The sequence below is a fragment of the Salvelinus namaycush genome, chromosome 21 (assembly GCF_016432855.1).
Source record: "Salvelinus namaycush isolate Seneca chromosome 21, SaNama_1.0, whole genome shotgun sequence".
Lineage (NCBI taxonomy): Eukaryota > Metazoa > Chordata > Actinopteri > Salmoniformes > Salmonidae > Salvelinus > Salvelinus namaycush.
In genome coordinates, this window is record NC_052327.1 from 17,904,739 (window position 1) to 17,913,196 (window position 8,458).

The window sequence follows — 8,458 nt, forward strand, 5'->3', positions numbered from 1 at the left end:
TATATACAGTACTATAGGTTACCCCTTGGCAGTGTTATCAGAAAGCACAGCATTGATTTTCACTGCTACGCAGACGATACACAATTTTACATTTCTGTGTCACCAGAGGACTTTAGCTCCACGGATAAATTATTAGACTGTATTAGTGATTTAAATACTTGGATGGCTCACAACTTCCTCTAGCTAAATCAAGACAAAACCGAGGTGCTTATTGTTGGAGCCAAAGCACTGAGAGAGAATCTGTCTACACATTTTTTTTCACAGGCAATAAAGATAAAACACCAGGTAAAAAACCTTGATGTTATTTTAGATTCTGAACTCAATTTCGAATCACACATCAGAAATGTGATCAAAATAGTTTTTTACCACATGAAAAACATTACCAAGGTGTGCCCGTTTCTCTCTCAGGCTGATATAGAGACTCATCCAGGCTTTTATTACAAGCAGGCTTGACACTAACGCTCTCCTGTCTGGGCACTGGTAGACCTCTATCTGTGCACGTGCCTGCTCTTACTGCATGTCTCTGATGGAAGAGTGAGTAAGCGCTCAACACTAAACCATCCACTCTGGCCTCTATGTGGATAATCCCCTAGCGCAGTCCTAAGGGACCTGTGAATCCTCACCTCCATCATGGCTTCAGTTCAGTTCAAACATCCCCTCCAGTGGCAGAGGAACGCCAGGGTGCAGATCTAGGATGAGCTTCCCCTAGCCGAATAATGACCTTAACCATTAGTGGGGGAAATGCAAAACTGACCCAGGGTCAGTGTCTAGGGAAACCTCCTCCTACTTATACAGATGGGAACCTGAGCTGACAGTTGTGAGGAGAGTGGACAGAAAGCGGTCCTCATACTTGTGGAAAATTAAATCCTCTCTCACAGAATATCAAAATCACTTCTGACAGGGAAAGTTAAAAACTGAAAGCTTGACTTACTCAAGCAAGTGAACATTCCAACACAACCTGCTCTCGCAAGCCAGCTCAAATACTGTACTGTACTTTGTATATGACCTGTTTCTCGATTCTAAATTTCAAACCAATATATTTTCTCTTCTAGGAACTTAGACACATCCCTCCCCATTCTTTCAGGTATACCTTGAACTACCACCACCTTCTCAAGCAAGAATCTGTCTCTGCAAGACCATTCTCTATGATGTAAGAGCATGACACAGACCAGCACTGGTAGGAAACAAGGAGCAAGATTCTGGCAATCCATTCATGGAATTTCACAGTTCTCATGAAACATGACTCATTGAGCAATAGAGCAAAATTATGCAAATATTTCAACTGTTGGATCACACTGCTTTCCAACAACATCCTATCAAAGCACAGCAATACTGTATATCTTCCCTTATACATACATCTGTGCATCTGGGGTATGCAACGTGGGTCAATTGGTTAACCCCCATGTGTCTAGTCTCCATTGGCTAACTAGGCAGGGGAATCTCCTCGTGACTATCTTCTCAGAAAGGACAGTAACAATTTTAGTCATGTGAGCAGTCCACAGGCAGTGGGTGCTCTGCTCTCCGTTCCTCTTTCCTGTGTGAAACACTGCTACGGTTCAGCACCAAAGGGCAGTAAAGGGTATGTGGAATGCTTTTTCACTTACACCTCAAAGAGAGAGACACACATGCTGTTGAACAGGAAGTGCGGGAAAAAAGGAGGGGAAAAAAGGAGGAAATTATGTTCAGGATTCAACAGAAAACATCTATGGAGGCAACTTCTGTATGTTGTTTACACCAACGTTGTGAGAGAAAATGCATAATGAAAAGTGCAATATGCCCTTGACTTAAAATGTACTTACTTTAATTCAGTAGTATTTATTTGACAGGAGCAATGCATACTACACAAATACCCTTACAAATCTGTCAGTTTAAGCTAGACATATGTTTTCTTTTGCATTGGATGTGTCTCAAACCATCGCATCCGCCAATGTCGCACTTCCGCATCTGAAGTGAAAGGTGACATAGCTAGAGCGGTGTTTGTCAGATCATGATACATCCTGTTAAACCATCCTGTCTTCTCATCAGTCTGTAGCGTCCGAGCCAAAGAAAGATGAGACTCTCACGAACAATATGGTGTTCTATGTTTTGCTCCGCGACCCCCACAAGCATCTTGGGACTCGTCTGAAGTCGGTACAGCTGATCTGATGAGTGAGAAAGTTCGACACACATATCATACCCCCCCCCCCCCCGAAAAACTGCTCACCTCCCGTTATTGCAATGTTGAAAGGTTAGCATGTGTTGGTATGATATTTGTGTGTCTGTGACTTCTCACCCTTCATTATTCACTATTTATTCAGGATTATCCATAATCATAGTTGCATCCACATGAATGTATAAGTGTTTAGAAACATATTCTTATTTACAAAAAAGTGACTCCAAAATGAAACAATGAATTTCTAATTGGGTACAAAATAATCTGAAACACAACCAAAACCAACAGCAAATGCATTGTAGTCACAAGCTTGATGTAGTCATTGCATGCTAAGAATATGGGACCAAATACTTAACTTTTTACTACTTTTACACATAAGTGAATTTGTCCCAATACCTTTGCTCCCCTAAAATCGGGGGACTGTGTACAAAAAGTGGTGTAAATTCTAAACGGTTCACCCGATACGGATGAAAATACCCCCTCAAATTAAGCTGACAGTCTGCACATGAACTTCATAGTGATTGTTTGATTTCAAATCTAAACTTTTGGAGTATAGAGCCAAAAGAAGAAAGAATTATTCACTGTCACAATAATTATATATATATTCACTACATATATGGACATAGTTTAGTGCATAAAATAAGGGGTTAAATACATGGAAAAAAAGTAAAAAAAGGAAAAAATATATATAGGACAGACAATGTTTTTTTTACTATCTGTTTATTCATGTATGAAGCTGTTATTCAATATGTTTCTATGGGCTAATAGCAGTAAGGCCAAATTCCATGTAATTTCTTTTTTGGGGGGGTCCTAAATTTCAAACTCAAATAGATAAGTGATCCTTGGTATGACCATCTTAAAACAATTCCAGATGTTAGCTTCTTAAACACAACTTCTGTTAATGATAGTAAAGACACAACATTTATGACGCCCTGTGCGAGGAATCCAAAATAGGATGAGGCATTTATTTTGAATTAAGTATACAGTTGAAGTCGGAAGTTTACATACACTTAGGTTGGAGTCAATAAAACTCATTTTTCAACCACTCCACAAATTTCTTGTTAACAAACTATAGTTTTGGCAAGTCGGTTAGGACATCTACTTTGTGCATGACACAAGTCATTTTCCCAACAATTGTTTACAGACAGATTATTTCACTTACAATTCACTGTATTACAATTCCAGTGGGTCAGAAGTTTACATACACTAAGTTGACTGTGCCTTTAAACAGCTTGGAAAATTCCAGAAAATGATGTCATGGCTCCAAATGCCTGAAGGTACCACGTTCATCTGTACAAACAATAGTACGCAAGTATAAACATCATGGGACCACGGAGCCATCATACCACTCAGGAAGGAGACTGTTCTGTCTCCTAGAGATAAACGTACTTTGGTGCGAAAAGTGCAAATCAATCCCAGAACAACAGCAAAGGACCTCGTGAAGATGCTGGAGGAAACAGGTACAAAAGTATCTACAGTAAAATGAGTCCTGTATCGACATAACCTGAAAGGCCGATCATCAATGACGAAGCCATTGCTCCAAAACCGCCATAAAAAAGCCAGACTACGGTTTGCAACTGCACATGGGGGAAAAGATCGTACTTTTTGGAGAAATGTCCTCTGGTCTGATGAAACAAAAATAGAACTGTTGGCCATAATGACCATCATTTGTTTGGAGGAAAAAGGGGGATGCTTGCAAGCCGAAGAAACCCATCCCAACCGTGAAGCACGAGGGTGGCAGCATCATGTTGTGGGACGAATATAGTTGTGTGGTGTGTGTGTTGCTCATATAGTTGTCCCGGTGTCGCTTATCAGATGACGTCAGAGTGTCTTATGAGTTGTTAAATTCCAGATTTAGTCCGTTATGCTAGAGTGAGGGCATAGATCCAGTAATGTTAGAAATTTGAGGATGGATCTGTTCAGTGACCGAACCTATCAAGGCACAAGGCGAGACCCAAATGCAGACACAGGAGGCAGATGGTTGGAGTCTTACAATGTTTATTAATCCAAAGGGGTAGGCAAGAGAATGGTCGTGGACAGGCTAAAAGGTCAGAACCAGACCAGAGTCCAGGAGGTACAGAGTGGCAGACAGGCTTGTGGTCAAGGCAGGCAGAATGGTCAGGCAGGCGGCTACAAAGTCCAGAAACAGGCAAGGGTCAAAACCGGGAGGACTAGAAAAATGAGAATGCAAAAAGCAGGAGAACGGGAAAAACGCTGGTTGACTTGGAAACATACCATACAAACTGGCATAGAGGGACAGGAAACACAGGGTTAAGTGAACCTAGTGGTGAATGTACCATAACATTTGCTCTACTGGTTACATTTATGTTAATCCAGACAATCTCAATTGATTGGATATCATGGTCTCATTCAATTTATATAGTTCAATTATCGAACATACCTTTTCAGGTTCTTCCAATTAAATGAGACATTTTAAGCTAATCAATATTAACTTAGATGAACCAACTTCTCAGGTTAATTAAAGTTTGAATTCCCAGATAGCCTATCCAGTTATGATTGATCATTATCATTGACTAATCAAATCAATTTGCTTTTGCAAATTAATTCACGTCCAACTCCCACATTACTGGTACAGTACTGATGGTTCATTAACGCCTATAAATAGATTAAAATTGTTGTTGCAGCTTCCAACGTATTCCAAAACCAAACTTGGGAAAATAGGAGAAAATAATGTTGTTTTTGTTTTTATTTTTTTTTCCTCTCCTCTCAAATGTTCTAATAACAAGCTGCTAATTAGTGAAACCTCACCCATAAAAGGATTTATCTCTGACCTCAGCAGCGATACCAACCCTAACTATGCCATTAGCGGAAAAACAGTAGGAATCTCGAAAAACACTCTCCAAAATCAACCATTGGGTGCAGGCCTTGTAAAGGTTCTCTCCAGTTTAGCCCTGATGTCTTGCCATCCAAGATTGACATCGATCCAGTACCGCAGTGCACAGCTGAAGCACGCGCAGGACACGGTAGACATAAAGGGACAGGTGGAGAGAACCGGGAAACTGATGAGAAATGGAGAAAAGGGACAAATTCTGCAAGCTATGGAACTGCGTTAGAGACCGGAACAATTAAATGTAAATGCATTCCTCGTTTACAGAGTAATTCTTTGACTGATTATGCACTTATAATTTAGTAGGTCTATTGGTAGTTATATACAGTACAGTACACTATACTTGGGGATCACCTCGGCATCCCTGAACTGCTTGCCTCAATAAATGAATGCTAGAACATTGGTCACCAAGATTAGCTATTTCTATCTAGTCTCTTAATAATTGCAGAACGGTGCAAGGTAGACACATGTAAATTATATTCATACTGAGAGGTGATGTAAGGCTCGCTACCTTGACCAGATCCTCTAGAGACAAACAAGAACTGTTGCATTTATTCACATAATATTTGAGTGAGATGTAGTTTATTATATTCAACATAATTTCTACATATTCTGATTTAAATTACTGTAAAATCTTGTACTGTGACTTAAAAGGGATTTAAAATCAACCACTTGGTCGCTAGAAACCTGAAATGTCCTTCTACAGTGCAGCTACACCACCAGATCTGTGTGTGAAAGCGATATGGCCACACACTAATTGGCAAGAATACATTTCACACTTTGCTAAAAGCTGCCCAGAAACAAGTAAATAATTGTCCAATTACCACCACCAATGTAAAACTAGCAGTGCTCACGGACATTTGACATGGACTGTTCATTAAGTATTTGAACTCGCGAGTGCTCTTGATCGCGAGTGCTGTGATGTTTCTGCAGTTCTACCAGGTTCATACTAATTGCTTAGTAACACACACAAACAAATAAGGGTATGGTTGGAGTACACAACAGTGTTGTTACCTGGGGTACATAAAGGTCAAAACTACACTTCGAAAGTACACATATGAACTCACATGGTACAGTTTAGTACCTTGTAGTTATAATGGGATATTTTTCTACCCAATATTTATATAAGGTACGATCTTTTAAAGGTGGGGGCAATGTCCTGGTGGGACTCATTAGCATATTTGGAGCATGGTCAAATATATACAGTTGAAGTCGGAAGTTTACATACACCTTAGCCAAATACCAAATACTATACTAAACTCAATACTAAATACTAAATACTAAACTCAGTTTTTCACAACTCCTGACATTTAATCCTAGTAAAAAGTCCCTCTTTTAGGTCAGTTAGGATCACCACTTTATTTTAAGAATGTGAAATGTCAGAATAATAGTTGAGAGAATGATTTATTTCAGCTTTTATTTCTTTCATCACATTCCCAGTGGGTCAGAAGTTTACATACACTCAATTAGTATTTGGTAGCATTGCCTTTAAATTGTTTAACTTGGGTCAAACACTTTGGGTAGCCATCCACGAGCTTCCCACAATAAGTTGGGTGAAGTTTGGCCCATTCCTCCTGACAGAGCTGGTGTAACTGAGTCAGGATTGTAGGCCTCCTTGCTCGCACACTCTATTTTCAGTTCTGCCCACAAATTTTCTATAGGATTTGAGGTCAGGGCTTTGCGATGGCCACTCCAATACCTTAACTTTGTTGTCCTTAAGCCATTTTGCCACAACTTTGGAAGTATGCTTGGAGTCAATGTCTATTTGGAAGACCCATTTGTGACCAAGCTTTAACTTCCTGACTGATGTCTTGAGATGTTGCTTCAATATATCCACATAATTTTCCTGCCTCATGATGCCATCTATTTTGTGAAGTGCACCAGTCCCTCCTGCAGCAAAGCACCCCCACAACATGATGCTGCCACCCTCGTGCTTCACGGTTGGGATGGTGTTCTTCGACTTGCAAGCATCCCCCTTTTTCCTCCAAACATAACAATGGTCATTATGGCCAAACAGTTCTATTTTTGTTTCATCAGACCAGAGGACATTTCTCCTAAAAGTACGATCTTTGTCCCCATGTGCAGTTGCAAACGGTAGTCTGGCTTTTTTATGGCAGTTTTGGAGCAGTGGCTTCTTCCTTGCTGAGCGGCCTTTCAGGTTATGTCGATATGGGACTCGTTTTACTGTGGATATAGATACTTTTGTACCTGTTTCCTCCAGCATCTTCACAAGGTCCTTTGCTGTTGTTCTGGGATTGATTTGCACTTTTCGCACCAAAGTACGTTCATCTCTAAGAGACAGAATGCGTCTCCTTTCTGAGCGGTATGACGGCTGCGTAGTCCCATTGTCACGAATACTACCGAAGGTGGCTCCCCTTCCCGTTCGGGTGGCGCTCGGCGGTCGTCGTCGCCGGAGTACTAGCTGCCACCGATCCCTTTTTCCTTTTCGTTTATGTTTGTCTAATTGTTTTCACCTGTTCCTTGTTGGGGTGTTGGGAGGTGTACTATTTAGGTTCGTTTCGCCCGCTAGTGTTTGTGCGGGCTTATTGGTTGTCATGTTACGTCGGAGGTGGATTATTGATTTTGGGTTTTCGCTGTCCAGTTTATTTCACAGTGGTCTTTGGGTTGTGTTTGCGCCTGTGTTTTGGTGTCACCCCTTTTGTACCTGTTCCTGTTTGACTGTGGACATTAAAGCTTTTTTTTCCCTTGAAACTTCTGCTCTCTGCGCCTGACTCTAGACCCATCATTCTCCTGACGTTACACCCATGGTGTTTAAACTTGCGTACTATTGTTTGTACAGATGAACGTGGTACCTTCAGGTGTTTGGAAATTGCTCCCAAGGATCAACCAGACTTGTGGAGGTCTACTTTTTTTTCTGATGTCTTGGCTGATTTCTTTTGATTATCCCATGATGTCAAGCAAAGAGGCACTGAGTTTGAAGGTAGGCCTTGAAATACATCCACAGGTACACCTCCAATTGACTCAAATGATGTCAATTAGCCCATCAGAAGCTTCTAAAGCCATGACATAATTTTCTGGAATTTTCCAAGCTGTTTAAAGGCACAGTCAACTTAGTGTATGTAAACTTCTGACCCACTGGAATTGTGATACAGTGAAATAATCTGTAAACAATTATTGGAAAAATGACTTGTGTCATGCACAAAGTAGATGTCCTAACCGACTTGCCAAAACTATAGTTTGTTAACAAGACATTTGTGGAGTGGTTGAAAACTAGTTTTAATGACTCCAACCTAAGAGTATGTAAACTTCCGACTTCAACTGTATGTGTTTATGTCAACCATCAGGGGAAGTGTTGTAGCAGTTTAAGTGTTTGATGGTGTTAGGTTCTAAATGAACCTATTAAAACTCACAAATGCTTAATAAAGCTCAAACCAAGTTTATTCCCCCATTGGGTCATACAGCTGCATAAGACAAAGACATGGTTCCACCAGTGGTAG